The sequence below is a fragment of the Impatiens glandulifera genome, chromosome 7 (assembly GCF_907164915.1).
Source record: "Impatiens glandulifera chromosome 7, dImpGla2.1, whole genome shotgun sequence".
Lineage (NCBI taxonomy): Eukaryota > Viridiplantae > Streptophyta > Magnoliopsida > Ericales > Balsaminaceae > Impatiens > Impatiens glandulifera.
Window position 1 is genome coordinate 46,047,270 of NC_061868.1, and position 15,688 is coordinate 46,062,957.

Genomic DNA, 15,688 nt, shown 5'->3' on the forward strand with positions numbered 1-15,688 from the left:
CTATTAGGCCTCGTTTGATCTTTGGGTTTTTGGGATAAAACCCAGGTTTTATCCCAAAACCCAACCATCCCATTATCAATCAAATCAATCCTTTTATTAATTAAAATACCCAAATTATCCTCTACTTAAATATTTATTTTTATATTAATAAAAAATTATTTTAATATATATAATATTTATTTATATTTTAATTATTTTAATATAAATTAAATTATAAAATTATTTCATTTTAAATAATTTTATTAATTATCTCAAATAAAAATAAAATCACAATATAAATTCAATTATAACATACCCTATTAAAATTTAAATAATTCAAATAAATAAATAATTATACTAAAAAATAAACTTAATATATTTGAATAACATATATATTAATTAATTTATAAATATATCTCATATAAATTAAATATTTATAAAGAAATTTATTCTATTTTTATATATATAAACTCATTCTACATAAATATATTAATTAATTTAAGTTAATATTTTTTTTAATTTAATAAAATCAAAATATTATAATGTAATTTAAGAAAATAATAACAATAAAATTAAATGACATTTAAATTATAATTATAGTCCAAACTATTTTATTTAATTTTTTTAATTAATTATAATAATTAAAATAAATTTATAATATAAATAAAACTATAACATATTATATTATCTCATATAATATTTAAATTTTAATAGTAATAATTTATAAAATTAATATTTATTTAAAATTTTATTTTTATATTAATAAAAGTTAATACTAATATATGTATATTTTTTAATATTTATTTTATTATATTTTAAAATTTAATTTAATAAAAATTAAATTATTTCATTTAAAAAAAGTATTATTAATTATAATATATATATATATATATATTAAAATTTTATTTTTTATTAATAAAAGTTAATATTAATATATGTATAGTTTTTTAATATTTATTTTATTATATTTCAAAATTTAATTTAATATAAATAAAATTATTTTATTTAAAAAAAAGTATTATTAATTATAATATATAAATAAATAGAGTTTTTTTATTAATAATAATATTAAAATATTTAAAGTTTTTTAATATTTATTTTATTATATTTTAAAATTTTATTCAATTTCATATAAATTAAATTATGTCATTTAAAAAATATTATATATATATATATATATATATAGAAAGGGTAAAATTGGTATAAATTTTAAAAAACCTGGTTTTTTATCAATTCCATCATACAAGGGTTATTTGGACAAAACCCAGGATTTATCCAAATAACCCCTTCCTCAAACAAGCCCTTAATCTAAATAATATATTTTCTGATTTTAACTTTTTAAATCAAAATTTTTGATTGAGAAATTTCATTAAAAAAAATAGTTCAGATTTATAACTATAAAATCAATATGTACAAACGTAGTTAGAAGAAAACAAGAGATTATGAAATTTTAGATAATTAACTAGTAGATTTAAAAAATAACTCGATCAGATAGTTTTCAAGTGGGAAGAGTTTTAAAATAAATAAGTAATATATATCTAAATTGACCACAACTCTCGACCCGACAATTCAGACATTATATATATAAAATGATAAACTCAACAAAAAAAAAACAGCGAAAGTAAGTCCACGAATCAACATGGCATGACAGGTGGGTAGGAGAGATAAATTTTTTAAAATGTCCCGAAACGCTTATTTTGGGTCCTGAAATGGTCGTTTCGAGTCTCTGAAACGGCCATTTCGGGTCCCTAAAACTACCATTTTGGGTCCCCGAAACGGTCATTTCGGGACAAAAAAAAATTGTCCCAAAATGAGTCTTTTTGGGACCCGAAATGAGCGCTTTCGAAACGTGGGATTAACATTGCATGCCACGTCGGATTCGTGGATTTACTTTCGTTGATTTTTTCGTTGAGTTTATCATTCCATATATATATATATATATTAGTTAGTTAAAAAATTGAACTTATATTGTTAAAATGTCTCGCGTTTATCTAATTTGGTGTTGAATTTAAAATATAAAATGTTATTAGCCTAGTTGGACTACTTGTTTTTATTAGGTTGCAAGTTCGAAACATATATATAACATTTTTATTTTTAACCATTTTAAGTTTATGGATGAGTCAACCCACAATCCGGCTTAAATATCAATTTATTCTCAATATATATCCAAATTAACCATAGCTCTCAAACCGACGATTCGGATATATAAATAAAAGTAAACAGTTAATTATGCCATAACAGAAAAATATTCGTTCAAAAATATAAACCAGTTTTCTATTTATACGTTAGAAAAGTTATTATACTATTTTTTTTAATAAAAATATTTAAACAGTATTAATATATTATAAAAAAAATTAATTATTATTTTTTAAAAATAGAAATATTTTAATTAATAAATTAAAATAATGGACCAATTTTGGGATAAGCCTGGTAAGCCCACGAGCTAAAGCCTCATGTCTTATGTGCAGCCCATTTGTTAAAATAATTAAAAGTTTTAGTTTATTTTACTATAATTTTAATAAATATAAGTTGGTTCAGAATGAAAAAGTAATTTTTTTATTTAGTTATGGTTCAAATTTTATTTAAAAATAATATTTTGTAACAATTTTTTAAACTAAAGTTAGAGCTTGTTTCGATTGAGTTATTTGAATAATCTAGAGGGAGAAAAATATAATAATTATTGATAATTTTAAGGATGTGATGATTATTTTTAGTAAAAAAAAACTTAAAGGGTATTCATATATATAAATAAAATAAAAAGTAATAATTTAAAATAGAAAATATTTTTAATATTTCAATTAATTAATTAAGTGATGTAATAGATTAAATTATAATGAAATTATATTTGTTTTTGTTTAGATTATTAAAATAACTCAAGCTCAAATATAGTCTTTGACTAGAAAAAAAAATCATATTTTTCTAAATAGAATGGGACAATCCAATTATCGGGGAACCGTTAATGTGAGTAATGAGTTGATAAAATGATAATTGATTATGAAAAAATTATTGGAATCGAACAAAGAAGGGATTAAGGATAAAAATATATATTAGTAATCTATTTATTCTCTATAAATATAACAAAGAGATAGGTGAAATTACATTAGATAATGTAATGGTTTTATTTATTCTTATTTAAGATAATAGAAAAAACGCGTACTTAAATAATCAGAAATAATAAAACTTATGATGATGTTTTGGAACACAAGACGAGGTTTACAAGCTCAGCCATGATCACTCGAATCACAGCCCCTCTTAAGGGCACCCCAGAGCGGCGGCGGCATTCCTTCCGCCAGCGGAAGACAGCTCCGGTTAACCGGGAATCTCTCTCCACTTTTTTTATCTTCCCTTCTTCACTCATCTTAATTATTTTTCTCATTTCTCCTTTACGGGTCCACTCACAATAATAATAATAATATATATATAACAGGGTTTGATGGGGGCAATATGGACATTTAGGCGACATCATCTTTTTATTTTCTTTATTCGTATTGAGTATTGACGCACCATTTTCAAATGTTGAACGTGGAAAGATTGCCACGAAATAAAATTGAAATTTTAATATTTAAATATATATATATATATATATATATATATATATATATATATATATATATATATATATATATATTTGGTTATAACATATGGGATGATTACATTTAAAACATCTTAGATAATTAGGTTGAATAGGATGTTATGACGATGAAATTAATGTTAGCGTCTTATGTTAAACAAGACTCAAAACTTAATTAATAACTTAGAAGAGAAGTAGTATTTTATTAAATATTTTGTTTATATGAAATTTGAGTTTTGAAATATTTTTTATTTTAAATAAAATAAAATTTATATAATCTGAACCTTGAGCAATGAGTTAGGGATTGTTCTGATTTGGATTATTGTAATAATTTAATTATTTGAAAAAATAATGATTGGTGATAGTTTTGAGTATATTTTATTATTTTGATAAAAAAAAATTAAAGGCATTAATATATAATGTTAAAATAAAAAATAGTGTCTTAGTGTTGCTAAATAGAGTAGGTTTTCAAGGAAATATATAATGTTGAATTTTTTTTATATATATATATATTTTTGGTAAGTATAATATTTCACATTCAAAAATTAAAAAGTATATAGTTTTTGTGATATTATTTGCTTGAATGCAATGCAGTTCTATGTTGTTTTAAGTCAAATTCACCATAAATATCTATAACTTGTATATTGATTATGCACTTATAAAAATATCAATTAAAGTCTATTGAAAATATGTCTGGGTTGATTGGTTCTTATAAGAGAAGTTAACATGAAATTGAATTATTGATTTGGATATTTAAATAATTCAACATTTCTCTCACATATTTTTTTTATTCATTAAATCAATTATTTTATTAATTAAAATAACAAAATATTCTCTATTTACTTTCTACAATAAATATTTTTCATCAAATATTAATAATTTTGAAGTCTTTTTACTACTAATTGATTATTTAAATAACTTAAAATGAGTCATTCACAAATCCAAATAATTCCTTAAGAGGAAACAAATTCAAAATTGAACATGAATATATCTTCTTAGGTCAACCCAAAGTGGTCTAATTTCCATGGCATGATTAATGATTAAAGTAGTTTTTTTTTATCACTTTGTTGAATGTTATCCATCTTTAATAGTTCAATTGACCAATTACAATTGAAAAAAAAAATGTCTCAATAAAAGTGAGGCATGTAACAACTTGAGAATGAATTACAAATGGCAAGTTTTTATTTCAAATCATTGTAGGTTTTACTATATATATAATAATGTGTAAAATGTGCATTAAGCTCATTGAAAAATGATATTTATCTCTTCTTTTTTTTTGGTTATATTTCAAATTTGTATTCTAACATATACTTTTTTATATACATATATTTAAGATCTCAGGGGACCATTGTCTCCCACTCACAAGGGGGAGTGCATCTAACTTGGAGTACCATATCAAATCCAAGAGAAAAAAAAATCAAGTCTTTAAATAAATAGTATTTAAATCATTTTAGATCAATTGAAAAGTCTTTATAATGAAATCAGGTCAATAAAAATGATATATCAATCAAAAGAGATTGTATTTCATTACAAATAATCTAATTATAATTATAGTGCTAGTTTGATTTAATAGTTAGATTATACATTTATAATCGTATAATACTAATAAATTAATATGAGTAACATTTAAATATAAAATTATGGTTGGTCGTTACCTAATGTGTTGCGAAAAAATAAAAACAGCGTCACTTGATTTTGCACAGAGTAACTGCGATTTAAAAATATAATTGACATTACGATAGATAATGTCTAAATCAATTGACGGTGATAAAGAAGTTTTGATTAGAATTATGAGGAAGAACTCAAAATGTTCAAAAATAAGAAAAATCAAACTAACTCTAAAGATTGAGTCAACAATTATTATTTTGGAGATTCTATCCATTCCCCGTAATTAACATCTTAGTCCTCAAAAACATTTCCGCCACATAAATTTCATTATCTTTTATTTACTTTGTGTATTTCTTCCAATAGAAAATCATACTCTAAATATTTGCAAAACATTTTTGACAAACAGAAGATTTATACATATTTTATTAACCCTCGTCTAAATTTATCTAATTTTAATTTAAGGGAAATTTGGAATATTTTTCAATCTCAAAACCTACTTCATAAAATCACTTGTTTAAAATCTCAAAACAAACAAGGCCGAATCAACAGATGTTTGTAGAAGAGAAAATATAAGGATCGACAAAGGCGGCTATGTAATGTCGTCGTGACTAGATGGGTTAGGGGTTGTTTGGTTTGAAGATCCATTCTAACAAAAGATAGAGAAAAAGAACATTAAAATTAATTAATATTAAAAATAAAAATCATAATAAACACTATAACAAATGATGTTGTGAGTAGTGACTATAAATTCAGTCTTAGCTATATGTTTAATTTTTAAAGTGTCCGAATTGTCGACGTTTTAACATTAATATATGTTTAACCTTTTAACTAACTAATAAATATATATATATATAATAATAATAATAATAATAATAATAATGCTTAATTTTTAAAATGTCTGGATAGCTGGGTTGAGAGTTGTGGTGAATTTGGATACTTAGGTCGGATTGTGGGTTGATCCGTCCATAAACTTAAAACGGTTAAAAATAAAATTAAAAATGCTAGAGGTATGTTTCGAAATTGCAACTTAACAAAACAAGTACAACCCTTAACCAACTAGACTACTAAGACTTTATATTTTAAATTCAACACCAAATTTGATGAACGCGAGACGTTTTAACATTAATATAAATTTAACTTTTTAACTAACTAATTTATATATATAATGATGCTGAGTAAATTGATACTTGGGTTAGACTATGGGTTGACCCACCCATAAACTTAAAACGGTTAAAAATAAAATTAAAAATGTTATCCGTAATTTTTTTTTTCCGAGTTTTATATTATTACTCGAGCAAATGTACGGGCTAAATACTAGTTGAATTAAATTAGCTTATAAAAAGAACATTAAAATTATTAGAATTAAATCCAAATAATTCAAAATTGAGATAGTTATATTCAACTCCCTCATTTATTTATCACTACTAACTATATGAGATCCCTAGTACTTATAGTCTAGTGATAAATTTTGCGTATGATAAGGTGTTTTTGCAGGTTATATGATTAACTCGCGCGAATTAATCGCACTTTAAATGAGAAACGGAAATTAACGTTCTAAAAAGAAACAAATTATATGATATATTTGTTGGAATTAAGCCAAATCCAGTAATGAATGAAAATAAGATTGTAAATAAATAAAATCAAATAAAATTCACACAAATTCAAACGTTAATTAATGGTGAATTTAATCCAAATTATAACTAAATGTTAATTATTTAATTAATATTTAATGCCTAATTAGAAAATTAAAGTATAATGTTAGGATAAATATTTAACTTTAATTGTTTATCAATTGACTAACTTTAGACTCTTCAATTTGCTAGCAATGTCTAACATTGTATTTCAAACAAATTAACGTATAGGTAACGATGTTAATTAGTTACGGACTAATTGACAAATTAATGAACAATATTCGTTGCTAATAAACGTTTTGAATGGTTTTATTTAAAGATTTAATTCTCAGCAATATACACCTAAGGGCAGACATAGAAGGGGCTAAGGTGGACTTAATCCACGTAACTTTTTTTATACACATATAGTTAAGAGGAATGTGTATAAGAATGCAATTTGAAGTTATTTTAAGCCTTGTTTAAGATAGAGAGAAAGAAGATGTTAAATATATTTATTTTATTTTTGTTGGATTTGTTGGATTTTAATTATATTTTAGAAAAGAAGAGGTTAGATATATTTATTTTGTTTTTTTTATTTGAATGATTATTTGGATTTTAATTATATTTTAGAATTTGTCAGGTATAATTTTTAATATTTTTATAATTTATGGTTACTTTTTATCTTTCAAATTTATTTATTTTCTTTATATTCAAATTATATTTTATAATAAATAATTATTTTATTTAAATAATTAATATTAAAGTAGTATATTTCACTTTTTAAAAAATAATAATAATACTATTATTTATATAATACCTACTTTCATCTTTTTCTAAATTATATCTTATGAATTTTGTCAGTTACATATTATTTATTTTTTAATTTATTTTATTCCAAATATTATTTTATATTTTTTTTTTTATAAATTCACCTCAACGATGACATGAATGAATTCTACTTTTAATAAAAACATATATAAGAAAGTCTTTTAATCAAAATTAATTATTGTTGAAAAGTTTTTTTTTTTTATTATTTACATGTTACAAATTGAATTTGAAATATTATATTATATTTAATTATATGGAAACTTAAATAAAATTTTGTTTTATTAATTTTTTTTCAATTTCATAATATATATTTTTTAATATTTCCTTATATATAAGAATTACTCTTCTTGGAGTGATCTATGCTATAATAAAAAATAATATTTTGTTATAGTAGAAAATGGATATGACTCCTTCATTTTTTTTAAAATTTTTATTCATTATTTTCTTTTATAAATCTAAAAGAAAGACTAAACTCATGTTTATACCTTCTTAAATCTATAATTTTCTCATTATATTATTTAATCCCATTTAAATTTATTTTTTAACTCATTTTAATTTTTCTTCAAGCCCATCCTAACGGTAATTCCTGGATCCGTCCCTGTATACACCCATTCATTATTCATTTCACATCATTGCATCATTTATATTTTCTCACTCTAGAATTCAAAAAGTCATTTTCTTGTTTTGTGAGTGTTTTTCTAGTTCTTTGCTCGATATTTTTGTTGAAACCCGGTGATAGTTCAGGTACGCTCATCAAGTTCGATGAGTAGTGATTTCAGTGCAGAATCACAACTGAATTCATTGTACCCTGGGAGACAGTCATCTACGAACGGGAGACGATGAAACTGTTTTAAGGAAAATGTGTCTAACACATGTCTCGAATCAAAATCTCAATCGATAATTTCGTTCTTCATATATTTTATTTATTTCATTTATTTGTACATCATTTTATATATTTTTCTATAATTTATTTCAAGACAATGAGTTTTTTTTAATTTTTTTTATTCAAAACTTATATATCTTATTATAATTTTCTTCGGCTGTTAAATTATTTAACAAATATAAAAGGACATTATAGTAATTTAACTAATTAAAAAGTTAAGTTTTTATCCAATAGTATGTAATAATTTGAGGATACATTTGTTATTTATAACTTTAATAACTTATTAGAGTTTAGAAAAATAAAATTCATCAACTTAAGACATGATTTTTTTTTCTCATGATTTCTACTTCAACATAAGGCGTTTTGTGAGAATCGATCACATAATCATTGGTCTCTTGGACCATCCTTATCCATGACCAAATAATGGGTCATGATGTTGGTCATGAATGATTATGTCAATTTATCATGACCAAATATTGGGTCATTCTAGGATCAAAACCAAAACCATGTGATTTGGTTTTTGTGAAGTTACGACAAAAATCACAACCATGGTCATCTAATCAAATGCTGTCATTTGTCAGCAACAGATTGGTTGCCCAGATTTTCTTTTTCTTTTATCTTTAAAATCCGATTTTAATATTATTTATAATTTTTTTAAAAAAAAATATTATATCAAAATTCTTAATTTTTCGAGATCTATAAATAGAGACCACTCTTGCTATATTTCGGAGCAAAAATAAAATCACCATTTTTTTCATTTTTACTAATTATCCTCCTTTGTTTACAATTATCCATAATTAATAGGTATAAAAATTAGAAATTAAATATTATTATTATATTTAAAAATTATTTATTATTTTTTAAATTTAAAAATAAAAATAATATTTTTTAATTCAGAATCAAGATTTGGTTGGTCATGGATAAATACAATGACCAAAATCATAAAGAAAAGCTGTTTTCATGATAAGACCATGACCATGACCAAAAAATAGGTCATGAATAAGGATGTTCTAATGTACTAACTCTTGTTATTTGAATTACCTTGATTAACAAAAAAAAAAAAAAAAAAAAAAAAAAAAAAAAAAAAACCCAAACCAAATAAAATAAAAAAAATTGTAATGATTTGTTCATATTGAAGGTCCAACTATATTCACCATATTGGTACTATTTGAGCAAAGATAATTGAATATGAATAAGCTCTATTATTTGTGAGCTTATATATATAGCAAAAAATAAGAAATTTAAAGCTACTGAGAAGCATTAATTGATAACTAAATATATAATTGCCTATTACATGGTCCCAAAAGAAAATTTCATATGAGAATTGAAAAGTCTTGATAATGAAATTAGGTTCAATTCCATGTACTTATGTCCTAAATAAATTGCACACGCTTTTTGTCATACAAATATATTAATATCAAAGTATAAGAAACAAAAATTATTATTATTTTTTATAATAAATTATGTCTTTCTTTTTATAGGTTTTCTTTTGACGAAAAACTGCAAAAACAAATTTGTTTAAGAGTCATAATATTTATTATTATTATTATTATTATTATTATTGCTCAAAGTATTAGCATAATTATCAATTATTTAGTACATGGGGATACGATGATTCATGAGACTGATTCACATTTAGACTTGTCTATTTCTTGATCTTCTCTTTGATGGCATTAACGAGTTTGTTCCAAATTTGTAGTTTAACCGACTTCTTTTTCGCAGGAAACACGCTTCCAACTTTTGATACATGTCGAACCTCCTCCAATTCAGCTTCGACATCCGACTTTTTTCCATCGTGCCCTTTAGATTCTCCTTTGTTATATTCCATCTATCTCACACACTCTTTCTTTATTTCTTCTCTAAGTAGTTAGCATATATATATGTTACAAGATGGGATAAGCTATGCTATTTATAGGGAAAGAAGTCCTAGAAGAGATAAATTTTCTTAACTAACTTTTTCTTCTTCAAGATAACACTATGTTTGGAATCTAGAAACATTTGCAAATATTTACAATCATATATTTAATTAATGGCCTAGTGGCATAGGAAATGGCACGTCAATGTCAGATATTACTAATTAATTATACATGTTCCATGACTTGAATAGTGCAATAAATGTGGTCAAATATATATATATATATATATATATATATATATGAAGAATATATTCTATAAATCCATATATCATTATACCCACAAACATAATGAATAAAACTAAAAAAATAATTACAACCTTATTGCATATTTGCTCCACTAATTACCAATTTCTTTGGTCAATTTTTGGCCGAAAGGTAAAAACAAGATATGCTTATAATTTTGTTTGAAAATGCATGAAGTGGTATATTTATTTGAAAAGAATTATATTTATATAATTTTAAACAAACCTAAAATAAATAAAAGAACACTGATTAAAATAAATCATTAGTAGTGACTTTGGAGAATGGTACCCCCGAGATTAAACTAAGGTCACAAAAAAATGACACATAAAAGGGTTTGGTTTAAATTCCTACTTATTGCTAAAAAAACAATTTAAAGAATAAAATTAATTCATAATTGTAAATTTTGAGTGTAAAGTCTTACTTAGGGTTTGTTCATATATATATATATATATATATATATATATATATATATTTTAATAAATATTAGATAATTAAAAATTGTTAATTAGTGATAATTTTGATAAAGTATTTTTTATTTTTATAAAATAAACTAAAAAGATATTAATATATAATATCGTGTGCATTCTATAATTTTAGTGTTTGATTTTTTTTAATTTATTCTTTAAAACAGAGAAAGACCATTCTTCTTAAATTATGAAATGATTATATATATTTATATATTATTGAATTAAAAAACTAATCAGACATTAAATTTAAGTCATTTTAGATGAAAATAGAATTATGACCATTGATCTTAAATACTTATTAAGACAGGGGATTGATAAAGATTAATTTATTAATGTTTACTATGGTATATTAATTAATTATGACAAACAAATTCATTTATGTATATTTCACTTTTATATAGTTTTGGACAATTTAATTATATATATATAATATGATGCTTAATTTTCAAAGTACATGCTTGGATTACTGAGTCGAAAGCGGTTAGTTTAGATGTAATATGTGAGAGTAAATAGATATTTGGGTTGGATTTTGGATTGACCCGCCCATAAACTTAAAACGGTTAAAAATAAAATTAAAAATGTTATATGTATGTTTCGAACTCGCAACCTAACCAAACAAGTACAACTCTTTAACTAATTAACTAGGCTAATAAGACTTTATATTTTAAATTTAACACTAAATTTGATAAACGCGAGAACATTTTAAAATATAAATTCAACTTTTTAACTAACTAATATATATATATATATATATATATATATATATATATATATATATATATATATATATAATATATATATATATAATATGATGTTTAATTTTCAAAGTGTTTAATTGCCGAGTATAAGCTCTGCTTTTTAACTAATTAATCTCTATGTATATATATAATGATGTTTAATTTTTAAAATGTCCGGATTGCCGAGTCGAGAGTTGTGATTAATTTGGATATATATTTTTTAATTTATAAAATAATAAAATTATATTTTTTATGATTTAAAGATCAATTATTATCACTTAAATTACCACAATAAGATACTTATAGATTAAACTATACATTTTAATTTATTTAAAAGGATAAAGACATTTGAATACATTTTTTTTTTGTGTTTAAAAAGCAAACATTTTACTTCATGTTTGAAAAATAAATAAATAAAATATTTGTGTTTAATTTATAGTCAAATTTCGACGCAACATACGTTACAACTTTTAGTCAACCGTAATTAAAAAAATACTTCGTCACCAAATTCTTAACGTTTTTGGAAAATAATAAAATAATTTAATTCTCTAAAAATACTTTCATTCATATTTTTTTATCACAATACATAAATAAATGATATGTATAAATTTATATAACTAATATTCAGTCTTTTAAAGATAGATTATTGTCAAATGTTACTTAAATTACCATAATTGGATAACTATGGATTAAAATTTTCAATTTAATTAAGTTAAGCTAATTTTTAATATAATATTAAAGTGTAATAATGCATTTGAATATTTGATTAATAAAAAAATGATTACAATACATATCTATATAAATAATAGTTAAAGTGAATAGAGTTTGGATTATAGATATTAAAGTATAAATTAAAAGTAAGAGTTATTAATATTTAATTAAAAATAATAATAAAATATTAGACAATAATTAATTTTTTATTAATAATAATCTCTCCGGTCAATTGAGACGGCAACGGCAGTCGGCAGCTGCATCCCCTATATTATTTTTTTTAGAGGGCCTAGGCAGCCTCTAGCTAGAGCTGGACCTGGTAACAAATTTAATTTTTACCATTTATTTTTATTTATTTTTTAGTAAAAAAAGCAGTTGAGTTGAAATTGATGATTGTGATAATGTTGATTTATTATATTCAATTATGATACTCTATCTACTAAATATAAAAACTCTTAAAGCCCAACAACTTTATAAGTGAGTCAGTCAAATTATTCTATTATAGACTATGGTCTTATAGAAGGAAAAATATAAAAATAATGTTATTATAAGATAATGATTATCCCTAACTAAAATAGAAAACTTGCTGAAGATATATAAAAATGAAACACTAATATATATATATACAATAAAACAAAAGAAAAAAAAATCTAAAAAAGTTAAAACAAATATAGGGAAGATTGTTAAGAGCAATGACAAGAAAAATACATGGATCAATTAATTGTTTTAATAAACAAACTCAAAACGTTAGGATACAAATAAACTCCATAATACAATTAACAAAATTAATGAATAAACTGGATTGAAACAAATCGTAAATAATAAATTGAATCAAATTACCATGTCAGAATTAGTCAAATTATTCTTGCTTTATATAATAGATGGGCCACCAACAAATATTGAAAAGATTCTCATATAATTATATATACTATTGTATTTGTAAATGTAGAAGCTTCCAACATAAAATAAATATCCAAAGGTCTTTAAAAATTCAGAATTTATTTTAAATGATTAGATATTTGTAAAATTAATAATTTTTTAAATTGAAAAATATAACTAAAACAAAATAAAAATCATTGAACACATAAATAATAATAATAATAATATAAAAAAGTGAATTACAATGTTATAAAAACATAAGCAATGACAATTAACAAGAAATGATATAAATTTAAAATTGAAACACATAGGATCTTGATAATCTCTATTTAAATATTCTTATTTTTTATTTAATTGGATATTTATATGAAAACTTATAATAATATGTAATAGTTTTGTATTTAAACTAAAAAAACAATTAAATGATGGGTTTGGACCCTTATTCTACTTAAAACAAAATTATGTTTATTGTGAGATACCAACCTAACCAAATAAAAATTCACAATTTTCATCCTAAACATCTATACTAAACTTTTTACGCTTAAAAATTAATAAATTTAATTAAATATCTTTTATATAGTCTATGAACTTGTTGGGCTTACTCTAAGACCATCCTTATCCATGACCAAAAAATGGGTCATTATGGTTGATCTTGTCAATTTATCATGACCAAATGTTTGATCATTCTATAACCAAAACCAAAATCATGTCATCGGGTCTTGGTTTTTGTCAAATTATGACAAAAATCACAACCAAAGTCATCCAATCAAATGCTGCAATTTGTCGGCATTTGATTGGTTGCCCAAATTTTCTTTATCTTTTACCTTTAAAATCCGATTTTAATATTATTTATAATTTAAAATATATATATATATATATATATCAAAATTCATAATTTTTTGAGATCTATAAATAGAGACCACTTTTGCTATATTTCGGAGCACAAAAAAATCACAATTTTTTCTATTTTTACTAATTATCCTTGTTTGTTTAAAAATTAAATATTATTATATTTAAAAATTATTTATTATTTTTTTAATTTAAAAATAAAAATAATATTTTTTAATTCATGATCAAGATTTTGTTGGTCATGGATAAACACAATGTCCAAAATTTTGATCATAAAGCTCTTTTCATGATCATGACTATGATCATGACCAAAAAAATGGGTCATGGATAAAGATGCTTTATCTAAAGTCGGCTTCGAATTTTTAATTTTAGAAATAAAAGTTCATTTTTGTTGTTGTCTAGGTCTAATATTAAAAATTAATAAAATAAATTTTTTTTAGTGAGATTTGAACTCATAACCAAATAAAAACTAAATTTGTATATTAAATCAAACAACAACATTTTATGTTTATAATTATAAATTTATTTGAATATCTTATATATTTTATTAAATAAATTAATATAGACTGTTGTCTTGGTTCAAGGTTCGTGGGCTTACCCGGACCGGTCATGTTTAAGAGTACTATTAAATTGTGATTGTGGGTTCGAGTAAAATTTAGAGTTGGAGATCATTTTATGAACTCCCAATATATAAAATACATTTGTTTCTCACCCACTTTTTAAATAATAAACAATAATGATATTAGAAAAAATAAATAAAAAAATTACTTTTATGTTTTTGACAATTGAATCTTTAATAAATTAAACTAATTTAAAGTTTAATGAGTTATCTAATCTCCATCTATAACTTAAAGGGTCTATTTGATCTTCTTCTTCCCAAACACTGTATTCTAGATCTTCTCTTATGCAATCTTTCACCCACCATTAAAATTTCAATTTCAATACTAAAAAACCTCAAAATCATCATATTATTATCACCCAATAAAGCATATCAATCACAAAATGTCACCAATCGATCGATAATTATAAACAACAAAATCTACAGCAATCATTCAAACAACTAATAATAGTTGATTATGAGTTTCTTATTCTTCAATTTGTTACGAACGGTGGAAGAGAAACAGGCGGCGGCGTAAACCACCATCATCGTCTTCACCAATCTCCTCTTTGCCGGAATCAAGCTTTTCTCCGTTCCGGCTTTCTTTCTATACGGAGGAATTCCGCCTTTGATTTTTGTAATATCATTCTTCGCCGTCGCCGTCGCCGGTTTGTAGATCTCCGTCATCTTCTCCTCCACCTCTTCCGGCTAATTGTTTAGACTGGAGTTTTGTCATTTTGATTTATTATATAGGGGAATTAATTGCTTATTCAATTCTTTTATGAAATTATGATCAAATATTTAAATGT